This window comes from Artemia franciscana, chromosome 17, assembly GCF_032884065.1.
Source record: "Artemia franciscana chromosome 17, ASM3288406v1, whole genome shotgun sequence".
Classification (NCBI taxonomy): Eukaryota; Metazoa; Arthropoda; class Branchiopoda; order Anostraca; family Artemiidae; genus Artemia; species Artemia franciscana.
The window spans coordinates 35,884,618-35,897,293 of NC_088879.1; the positions used below are offsets into that span (position 1 = coordinate 35,884,618).

A 12,676-nucleotide genomic window follows, 5' to 3' on the forward strand; every position below is an offset into this window, starting at 1 on the left:
TATATATATATATATATATATATATATATATATATATATATATATATATATATATGTATATATATATATAAATATATATATATATATATAAATATATATATATATAAATATATATATATATATATATATATATATATATATATATATATATATATATATATATATATATATATATATATATATATATATATATATATATATGTGTAGCTAAGCGTATTTTACTTATTATCAATTCTGGTACCCCTTTTATTGAAATCCTTGGAAATCCAATTTAGTCAGGTCTTGGGGGATGGTGAGAAGGGTGGTGAACTGTATGAGAGTCAGGAAGGTGTACTACGTGTAACAAGGTCGTAAGAAAGACACATTTGCACTATCCAGAACGGCTCAGGAGCGACTAAGGCCCAGCAGCCATGGGGCAACTGTTTTGAGACTATAATTGCTAACTAATTGCGCATGCAACTGTTGTGTGACAAAGGCCTTGAGGAAGTGAGGTCCAACCCACGAGGCAATCCAGATGTTACTGGTTTCCAATCAGTCTAAAACCGGTTCCGAATGAGACCCCAGTCATGGTCACAGTTGCGTTGCAGTGCTGTCCCAGACATTTTCGGGAGCTACCGCGTTGATATTGTCCAATTATTTTGGCTGTCAACATGTCAGACCAGGAATTAAACATGAAAGTAGACTAATATCATGATTGTCAAAATGGCTAGTATACAATAACTGAGCAGCTAGGGGTTTTTAGTTTAAACTTTAAGGAGAAGGTGGAGAAGAAAATCGAATTGAATCATAAGAATATATGTGCATCCAGGTAGTCAAAAGAGCACATCTCCAATATCTTAGTAATTTCTAAGGGTATTAAGTTGAAACCTTCAATCACTGGTGAGGAGGGTGTCGAACAAAATCAAAGTATACTACATACACCTAAGTAGTCGAAAGGGCGCGTCTGCAAAATATCAAGAGCGGCTAAGAGTATTTAGTAGACGCTTTCAGAGGATGCTGGGGGAGGATTCTAAACTAAATCGAAAGACACTATGTGCATCCATTTCGTCAAAATGATGAACCTATAATATAACAAGAATCGCTTAAAGTTGATATAATATAACAAGAATTGCTTAAAGTATAAAGCTGAAACCTTCGGTGCATGTTGAGATAAATCCCGAACAAATTGTCAAAAGACAGTATCCGCAACATGTCACGAACAGCTTTTGATATCAAGTTTAACTTTCAAGGAATGATCAGAGAGCAAATTGAATTCAACGACAAGATACTACCTGCATTCAGGTTGAAAAAAGGGCATATCAAAAATATCTCAGCAACTTCTTAGGGTATTAAGGCGACTTTCAGATAGTTGTACAGATGGTACTGATCAAAATCAAAACGCACTATGTGGATCAAGGGTGCCAAAAAGACATATTGACAGTATCTCAGGAAGTTCCATGGACCACAGTAGAAACTTTCAGGGAATAAACAAACATTGTACAACAAAGTCAAAAGCAACTGTGAACATAAAGGTAAAAAAAGGGCCCATTTATAATATTTCAGGAACAACTAACAGTATTAAGTAAAAATTTCGAGTGAATATCGAGAGGTATATTGAACTAATTCAGGAGACATTAAGTGCATTATGAATGTCAATATGGCATATATGCAATAAATGGGGAACATTTAAGAGTATTAAGTGGGAACTTTCACCGAAAGTTGAGAGAAATGTTAAACTAAATCAAAAAACACTCTGTCTTGAGGGAATGCTGATGGGGATATTGAACTAAACCGGTGAACTGTATGCATCCAGGGTGTCAAAATGGTTCATCTGCAATACGGCAGGAACGGCGAAGAAATTTGAAACTTTCTGTAAATATTGAAGGTGATGTTGAGCTAAATCAAATGACACTATCTCCATCCAGGATATCAGAATGAGACGTCTTCAATAGTTCATATACGGTTAATGGTATAGATTAACGCCTTAAGTGACCTAGCTGAAACTGTGAGGGAATATTGGACGGAAAGGACAAGTAGATAACAAATTTTGATTTGTTGGCCGAAGGGAGCTCATCAGCGACAAAGAATGTTTGAAAAAAAAAAAAAAAATGGTAGTATTGATTCTTAGTTTGAAAGTGTGTGTTATTAGTGTGATATCTTTTTTTGATCTCATTAAAATTTCAGGCCGTGAAGACACCTCAATAAAAGTTTCAGAACCAAGGGAATCGCAACTGGAAACAAATCTTGTCAGGGATTCTTCATCTCCTTTTTTTTTTTTTTTTTTTTTTTTTTTTTACAACAAATTGGAACTATATTAGCTAATATACTAGCTCAAAATGCATAAAAGTAAACAAACAAGCTATTAAAGAAAAATATAGCACACACAAAAAAATTCCTACAACGAAGTGTTTGATCATTATTCGTCTATATCAAAGGTTGTAACAGTAGATACGACGGAACAGCTTCACCCCCCAAAAATTCCCAAAATTGTTCACATTTTTTTAAATATTAGTACCCGTATCCAACCACTTGTAGTTCTATAATATAGCTATTTTTAGAATTCCTAGCAAAATTTTGTCCAGAATTTAAAGAGCAACCCAAAATCTTTTTGCTTTTATTCACCAATAAAAAAAATATCAACAAAACTTACAGAAATTAATTTTTTTAACTTAACAAACAGAAGATGTTTCTGCAAAAGAAGTTTTTTAAAATAAGTACAGAACTAATTTAAACCATAGGGGAGCAGAAGTAGTGAAAAAAAAGTCATGCTTAAAACGTAAATAAATCATTATAAATAAACTAATGAAACCCTCTGACAGACCGTATTTCAAACAGTAGGTGGTGCAAATATCGTAGGTAAATACCGCTTTGTAGGGCTGTAATGAGAGAAAGGTAGATATAGCTAGGGCAAAATCTGCGGATAAAGGATGACAGATTACCAAAAATTGTCCTTTTCAGCCAACTGTCTAGGGCTAAACAGAAAGCAGGTTGTCCGCAGTTGAGGTGGGAGGATGTCATAAAGAAAGATTTAAAGGGAATAGAAACTTCCTGGGAGGGTGTAAAGAGGGAGGCTCTGAATAAATTGGGATAGAGGAGCGTGCGTAGCTGTGTTGGACTCAGGTAGCTTGGTGCTGCGGTGAGTTCTTCATAGTAGTAGTAGTAAAGAGAGTGGAGGGGTTTCCCCCTCCAACTCCCCCCAATGTCATCAGATCCGGTCGGGATTTAAAGTAAGAGCTCTGAAACACAATATCATTCCAAACATCAAATTTCATTAAGATCCAATCACCCGCTCATAAGTTAAAAATACTTCATTTTTTCTATTTTTTGCGAATTAACCGGCCCCCACTCCCCCCCAGATGGACAAATCGGGAAAACGACTATTTCTAATTTAATCTGGTCCAGTCCCTGATACGCTTGCCAAATTTCATCGTCCTAGCTTACCTGGAAGTGCCTAAAGTAGCAAAACCGGGACCGACAGACAGACCGACAGAATTGGCGATTGCTATATGTCACTTGGTTAATACCAAGTGCCATAAAAACTTTTAATAAGTATTCTTCTTAATTTTAATTCTCAAAGGTGTGGCTTTGTAGGTGAGGGGAGGACAAGGATTTACTGGTACTTATCTGTTATCCAGCACTTGAGAATTTGGATCTATAAGACCAGGCAATAACCAGTTTTTTGCTGTTTGTAAGTCGCAGCAGTATTAACAGCAGTAGTAGCAGGTAGGCCTACATGTTGGCTTTTGGTAAGTTCAACATTTCACTCGTGAAGCCTCAGAAGTTTCCTCTTGATAAGGTAAGATGTTCAAAACATATTGAACATAGGCCAGTATTAGTATCTGTGCAATATAGTGTATTTTGATTTATTTCAACTTTCCACTCAATATTTTCTTGGATGGTTATTTCAATATACTAAGCCTTTTTGGTCAATTGATCTTCTCCCTTGTCATTTCCTGAAGTTCCAAACTAATATACTCAGTCAATACTGAGTCACATCATTCTGACAACCTATATACATAACGCGTTTTGATTTAGTTCAACAGTCCCCTCAAAATTCCCTAGAAGATTTGCCTGAAAGCCCTTTCAGGCAAAAAATTAAAATTAAAATTTCAGGCCGTGAAGACACCTCAGTAAAAGTTTCAGAACCAAGGGAATCGCAACTGGAAACAAATCTTGTCAGGGATTCTTCATCTCCTTTTTTTTTTTTTCAACAAATTGGAACTATATTAGCTAATATACTAGCTCAAAATGCATAAAAGTAAACAAACAAGCTATTAAAGAAAAATATAGCACACACAAAAAAATTCCTACAACGAAGTGTTTGATCATTATTCGTCTATATCAAAGGTTGTAACAGTAGATACTGTTACAACGTCGAAAATTGACATTTTTTCATGGAGACGGTAAAGTTCTTGGACATTCCACATTGGTATCCAAAACGCAGCTCCGACCTTATCACTTTTTGAAGCATCAGTAAAGACGTCCATGGATTCTGGGTAGGTCACTCTTTTCTCCATTGTGAATGATTGATTATAATCCAATCCATCCCATTTTTCAGAATCACAAAAGCATGAAACTTTTTTGAATGGCCGATATTGGCGTGATGTTTATATTGGGTACTTCCATTGCTAGGTTTCAATTTACCTGTAATCCTGAGCTTTCTGCCAAAGGCAAAGCTTTAATAATTCCATACTGTTTCATTGAGGAAATCCATAGTTTTTTTCTTTTGAGTATCGTAGATTTAAACGGGTGGTTGTGATCTGATGTCCAAGCTTTTTCAAGTATTTCAAAGAGCGCACATTTTTTCTCATTTCCAAACTTTCCAATCGATTTTCTGATTGCAATAGTGGCATAGGTGCTGTTTTACGTGCTCCTAATGAAACTCTTGTGGCACTATATTGTACTGTGTCCAATAGCCTCAACACACGGGCTGGCCGCCTCACACACCAATGAAGCATACTCTAGTTTTGATCTTATGTATCTATATATATAAAAACTAGCTGTTGGTGGGGGCGCCTCGCGCCCCCCAAGCCCCCCCGCACGCGTAAGTCGTTACGCGCCATATTAGTTACGCGCCATTGTAGTTGTGCCCCTGTGTCCCACCTGTGAATATATATATAGATATATGTGTATTTTTAACTATGTAAAACATGTGAATATACAGTACTCTTGGCTGTTCCATTGTCTGTGCATATAAATAGATTGTCAGGTTTACCGACTCTTGAACATGCAACATATAATTGTCCATGGGAAAAACAATCTGTATTCAGATCTGTGCCTCATTATTCTAATGATTGCCCTTGAGCTTTGTTGATTGTGATTGCTAATCGAACATTCCCTGTGTCCCCGTCGTCATTTATATATCCCCCTGTGCCCCCCGGCGTCCCTGTTGTAGTTGTTTCCCTGTGTCCCGATCGTCATTTGTGTCCCGGTGTCCCAGTCTGTAATTTCTCTTTGAGTGTCGCGGTCGTCATTTTTATTCCCTGTGTCCCGGTGTCCCAGTCGTCATTTTTGTCCCGGTCGTCATTTGTGTTCCGGTGTCCCGGTCTGTAATTTCTCTTTGAGTGTCCTGGTTGTCATTTATATTCCCTGTGTCCCGGTCGTCATTTGTGTTCCGGTGCTTTGTTGATGGTGATTGCTAATCGAACATTCCTTGTGTCCCGGTTGTCATTTATATTCCCTATGTCCCTGTCGTCATTTGTGTCCTGATGTCCCGGTCTGTAATTTCGTCAGTCGACACACAAACATGACGTCACTCGACACTCAGACCCACAGACAAACTCTTGAACATGCAACATAATAATTGACCATGGGAAAACAATCCGTATTCAGATCTATACCGCATTTTTCTAACGTGAGCTTTGTTGATGGTGATTGCTAATCGAACATTCCCTGTGTCCCTGTCGTCATTTATATATCCCCCTGTGCCCCCGGCGTCCCTGTTGTAGTTGTGTCCCTGTGTTCTGGTCGTCATTTGTGTCCCGGTATCCCAGTCTGTAATCTCTCTTTGAGTTTCCCGGTCGTCATTTATATTCCCTCTGTCCCAGTGTCCCGGTCGTCATTTGTGTCCCGGTCTGTAATTTCTCTTTGAGTGTTCCGGTCGTCATTTATATTGACGACCGGATTTCTTGGGAAATATAGGGGATATATTGGGAATATACTTCTAACCATCTCTCTAATCTGTTTATATGGTTCTGTAGGAGGTGTATGAAATAACTTTTGTGCTGCCTTTTTGGCATAATTATCTGCTCTTTCATTAGAAGGACCTCGTAACTCAGATCTCTTATTTTAAATCCCGACTGGATCCAGTGTAGTTTGAGGGGGGGGAATCTTGAAAAACACTTAAAGCGCAGAGATCAGGATGAAACTTGGAGGGAAGAATAAGCACAAGTCATTCCCTCATGTCAGTCATATGTGACTGACAAAACCTGACCGTATCCGTTCTCGGTGAAGTTGGGGGGGGGGGGGGGTAGCAATTTAGAAAAATTTGAAAAATGAGGAATTTGTAACTTACGAACGAGTGATTAGATCTTAATGAAATTCGATATCTAGAAGGATGGTTTGGAGGGGGAAACCGGAATTCTTGGAAAACTTGAAAATTTAGGCATCTTTATCTGATTAATAGGAGATTGGATTTTAATGAAACTTGATATATAGAAGATGCTTGTATCAGGTGCTTCATTTTTAATTCGAATTGGATCCCGGGACATAGGGGGGGGGGGAGGGAGGGAGGGAGGAAATAGAAATCTTGGCAATCGCTTAGAGTGGAGAGATAAAATTGATGGGAAGAAAAATCACAAGTTATAGATACGTGATTGACATAATTGGAACGAATTCGTTCTCTTTGGAGGAGCTGGGGGTCGTTAATTTCGAAAAATTAAAATATTTTTAACTTAAAACAGGGGACCGGATCTTAATGAAATTTGATATTTAGAAGGAACTCATGTCTCAGAGCGCTTATTTCAAATGCTGACCAGATCTGTTGACATTGGGGGAGTTGGAGGTGGAAACCAGAAATCTCGGAAAACGCTTAAGAGTGGAGAGATTTGATGAAAGTTGGTGGGTAGAATAAGCAAATGTCATAGATACGTGATTGACTTAACCGGACTGGATACGCTCTCTTTGGGGGAGTTGGGGGGAGGGGTTCAGTGCTTTTCACAACGCTATCATCACCTCGGGGCCTTAAAATTTTTAAAAAATTTTGTGACTTTCATTAATTCTTCCTTCACAACCAAAGTGTGTTTTACAAGCTTTTTCATTTCCTGTAACTCTATCCTGGTTTAGCATATTCTTATATCTTGGGTCAGTTTTAAGTTTTAGAGCTGTTCTTTGTTTTTTCTTTTCTTTCGTTTTAGTTTTTCGTCATTTCTTTACTGGTCATTTATCTCCCATTAATTAACGTCCTCTTTCTTTTCTAGGTCTTCTGGAGTTTGAAGGTTTTGAAAGTATCTGGGCAGTAAATTTGACTAATTAATAGTAAAATAGAAGTCTGTATACTGTTGCCGTCTTTTTGTGTGATAGCTTCAATTCTTCACAGAAAAAGACGTTGCAACAGACATGGTTTCTTTGATTGTTTAAATAAAAGTCAAGGGTTCTCAACTTTAAGTTCATTTAATAATCGGTAAAATTTTTGTTTGTGCTTTTTTTATCTCTCCTTTCAATTTTATAAAAGAAATACAGCCCATAATAATTTTGATTTTTATTTTCTGTTTTGTTCACCCTTCGCTAAACAAATTTACTGCTCATCCAAGCTCCTTGTACCGCCTCTGCTCCTAAGCCAAGGAACCGCTTCCTGAGTCAAGAAACAAAAAAAAAGAAAAAAGGACACAATATTTTTTTTAATAATGTTAACAAATATTGAAAGCTGGTTTAAGTAAAACTTCATTATTTCGTATTTTTACAGCTTATCGTTTAGTTACTACTTGCTGTTCCTAGAGTCTGGAAATTTTTAAGCCACCCCCGGTAAAAAGTTTTTAGTCAGTTTAACTGCCAAACTAATTGAACAATAATAGTAAAATAAATAGGATTGATCAATACCTCCAATGTAACTATAAAACAATCAAGTTGTCTGATGTGTATGTTTATTGATGTCTATAATTTGTTGCTGAAAACTTTTTATTTTCCGATGTAAAAAACGATTTAGATAGGTCAAGTCATTAAACCCTGGAAACAGTCATTGTCTTATATCGCCAACGTACTTGAGTAAGACATTTCCCAAATTTCAAATCTATCTGATAGCTTTAGCGAAAAAACTAATGTACTGTACAGTACATTGGAAAATTTTGCTTAAGATTGGTCTTTTAGCACCATCTATAAAAAATTCGAAATAGCTGACAGATGCCAACCCTCATTACTAAAGAGAAGTGTTGCATTTCAAGGTTTATTTTTAAAAAATGGGAATTCTAAAACAAAAATGTATTAGTTGGGCTAAAAGTGTGCTATTTCTGTTTCACGCATATATTTTTCGAATCTTGAACCGAGTTTATGCCCTTTTGACAACACGGTTGCAAAGATTAACTTTTGGATTACTTAAACAATCCCCTTTAACTTTCCCAAGCAGTATCATTTCTATATCAAAGATTGCAACGCGGGGATCAAGTTAGAATTTGTACAGACTAAAAGTGCTCTTTTACGTTTAAAAGAATTCAGTAATAGAGCAAATCAATCAAAAGAAGTGATTTCATACTTTATAGCCATACAACAACTGCTTTCTAAGGGAATAAATCTTTCGCTCCATTGGATACCTGGTCACAGGAAAATCCTAAGTAATGAACAAGCTGATTTAGCAGCAAAAATGGCAGCCAGTGCAGACATGCAAATAATGCAAACAATGACACCAACAATAGTATTCCAGATAGAAGATATAATATAGCAGATAAAACAGTTTAGCTTTGCATCACAAGAACAACGTGAAAACACGCTTGAGGCTCAAAGAGATAATGCCAAAAGGAGGCGGGCTGAGGAATCACAAGAGCAACCTGAAAATTATCGCCTGGCATTCAGGTACACCCCAGTCGATGATTATAGCTTGAGTAGATGTGTTCAAATCGGGACTGTATCGTTTGCTATTTATCCGTCTGAATCAGACCAAGATCCGCTCTGAACAATGCATTCATTTGTGAGATGCAGTTGTAAATGACGGTAATACATGAAATGATAATACATGAATATGATACATGAACCTTGCGCTGCACTGAATGAAAAATCACCATGCACGGCCAAAGGAAGCTGCACAAAGCAATATCCTCGACTTTTACTACCCAACACAATTACCGGCAACGATGGTTACCCACAATATAGAAGAAGATCTGCTGAAGATGGCGGTAAAACAGCAATAATAAAGAAGCATAACGGTACCACCATCGAAGTAGATAACCAGTGGGTTGTTCCATCTTCACCTTCATTATCAAAAACATTTAATGCTCACATAAACATTGAATACTGTAACTCCGTAAAGGCAATCAAATACATATGTAAATACGTCAACAAAGGCAGCGACATGGCAGTTTTTGGCTTGCAGTCCGAAATCAGGGATATCAATGAAATCGTACAATATCAGGCTGGAAGATACATAAGCAGTAATGAACTGTTTGGCGAATTCTTTCATTTCCGATACATGAACGAAGTCCAGCTGTTGTTCACTTAGCGGTACATTTACAGAATGGTCAACGTGTTTATTTTTTGGAATCCAACGTGCAACAAAGAGCCCTGAATCCACCAGATACATCGTTAACTTTTGCGAAAAAACTGCTGTATACTGAAATACCTTCGTATTACACGTGGAATGCTAAAACGAAATCATTTGAACGTCGAAAACAGGGTAAGTCAGTCGACGGCTAACCTACCATCTTCAGAGATACAGCGAAAAGAAAGACTCTACACCATTCACCCCAATCAACATGAATGCTTCTTTCATCACCTGCTTTTGATGAATGTACCCGGTCCGACGTCCATTGAGTATTTGAGAACTGTAAACGGTACTATACATGACACTTACCGTAGAGCATGCCAAACTCTGAATTTATTGGAGAATGACCAACACTGGGATAGCTGCATCAATGACGCGTGCAAAACGTCAACTCCAAGTCAAATTCGTGCATTGTTTGGAATCATACTAACATCGTGCTATCCTTCAATTCCTACTGAGTTATGGGAGATACAGAAACTCCCACATGTAATATTTCCAAATCATCTGTGATGGGTAAAGTAGTGCAGCAATGCAAACTTATTATTTGGGACGAATACATAATGCCACACAAAAATCGCTCGAGGCTCTGGAGCAATCATTACGAGATTTGCGAGAAAATTCGAAACCCTTTGGTAGCACATTATTATTGCTTGCGGGAGATTTCAGGCAAACATTACCTATTATACTTAGATCAACCCCTGTGGACGAAATAAATGCTTGCCTGAAAAATTCTAATTTATGGGCACTAGTAAAGATATTGAAATTAACTATAAATATGCGCGTTCGGCTGCAAAACGATGACTCTGGTGAAATATTTTCAGATCAATTGCTGGCAATTGGAAACGGTAACCTCCAAGTAGACTCAATTTGACGACGTATACAACTGCCTGCTGAATTCTGTAATTTAGTGACGACCAAAAATGAATTGGTTGAAAAGGTATTTCCGAATATTCTAACCAATTATAAAAATCATAAATGGTTCAGTGAACGAGCGATATTGGCAGCCAAGAATAAAGACGTCTACAACTAAAAATAGGCGTATCAATAATACTGTTACGAAATATTAACCCACCATAGCTTTGCAATGGCACGCGACTTGCCGTAAAAACAAGAGCTAAGAGCTCATATGGCACTTGTGACGAGGCGAGAAGAGCTAAGAGCCAAGAGATCATATGGTATGAGCTCTAACAAAATTCTATGAATCAATAGATTGATTTAAAAAGGAAAATAAGAGGCTTAATACCGTTCAAGATTTAAAATAAGAGCTCTGAGTCACACAGTCCTTCTAAATATCAAAATTCATTAATATCCTATCACCCACTCGTAAGTTATAAATACCTAATTTTTTCTAATTTTTCCTCTCCCTTTTGCCTCCCAGATGGTCGAATCTGGGAAAACGACTTTATCAAGTCAAATTGTGCAGCTCCCTGACACGCCTACCAATTTTCATCGCCCTAGCACGTCCAGAAGCACCGAACTCGCCAAATCACTGAACCCCTCCCCCCAACTCCCCCAAAGAGAGCGAATTCAGTACGATTCTGTCAATCACGTATCAAGGACATATGTTTATTCTATCCACCAAGCTTCATCCCGATTCCTACACTCCAAGTGTTTTTCCAAGATTTCCCCCTCCTAATCCCCACAATGTCAAAAGATCTGGTCGGGATTTGAAATAAGAGCTCTGAGACATGAATTCCTTCTAAAAATCAAATTTCATTACGATCCGATCATCTATTCGTAAGATATAAATACTCCAATTTTCATGTTTTCCAAGAATTCCGGTCCCCCCTCCAACTCCCCCGAATGTCACAGGATCTGGTCGGAATTTGAAATTAGAACTTTAAAGCACAAGATCCTTCTAAATATCAAATTTCATTAAGATCTGGTCACCCTTTCGTAAGTTACAAATACCTCAATTTTCAAAATTACCCCCCCCCCCCCCCAATTCCACCAAAGAGAGCAAATCCGGTCCAGTTATGTCAGTCACGTATCTTAGACAGGTTTCTATTCTTCCCATCCAGTTTCATCCTGATCTCACCGCTTTAAGTATTTTCAAAGATTTCCGGTCCCCCCAACTGCCCCCCCCCCAATTACGCTTGATCCAGTTGAGATTTAAAATAAGATATCGGAGTTACGAGGTTCTTCTAAATATGAAGTTTCATGAAGATCCGATCACTCCTTCGTAAGTTAAAAATACATCATTTTTCTTATTTTTCAGAATTACCCCCCCCCCCCCCCGCAATTGATCGGATCCGTTCTAATTATGTAAATCACGTATGCAAGACTTCTGCTTATTTTTCCAACCAAGTTTCATCCCAATCCCTCCAATCTAAGCGTTTCCCATCATTTTAGGTCTCCCCACCCCAAACTTCCCCCAATGTCACCAGATCCGCTCAGGATTTAAAATAAGAGCTTTGAGACACGATATCTTTCTAAAAATCCAATTTCATGGAGATCCAATCACCCGTTCGTAAGTTAAAAATACCTCATTTTTTCTAATTTTTCAGAATTAACCCCCCCCCCCTACTACCCCAAAGAGAGCGGATCCGTTGTGGTTATGTCAATCATGTATCTAGGACTCGTGTTTTTTTCCCACCAAGTTTCATCCCGATCCCTCCACTCTGTGTTTTCCAATTTTTAGGTTTCTCCCTCCCAACTCCCCCCCCCCAATGTCACCAGATCCGGTCGGGTTTAAAATAAGAGCTCTGAGCCACGGTATCCTTTTAAATATCAAATTTCATTGAGATCCGATCACCCGTTCGTAAGTTAAAAATACCTCATTTTTTTATTTTTTCAGAAATATCTCCCCCCCCAACTACCCAAAAGAGAGCGGATCCGTTCCGTTTATGTCAATCATCTATCTAGGACTTGTGTTTATTTTTCCCACCATGTTTCATCCCGATCCCTCCACTCTAAGTGTTTTCCCAGTTTTAGGTTTCCCCTCCCAACTCCCCGCCCCCATCACCAGATCCGGTCGGGATTTAAAATAAGAGCTCTAAGACAAGATAT

At 37.9% G+C, this 12,676-nt stretch overlaps 1 long non-coding RNA gene across 1 annotated transcript in view; it reads right to left on the reverse strand.

Annotated features, from left to right (window-relative positions):
* LOC136038192 (uncharacterized) overlaps positions 1–12,676 on the reverse strand; it is a 28,179-nt gene that overhangs the window by 918 nt on the left and 14,585 nt on the right. The gene's annotated exons all lie outside the window — the stretch shown is intronic.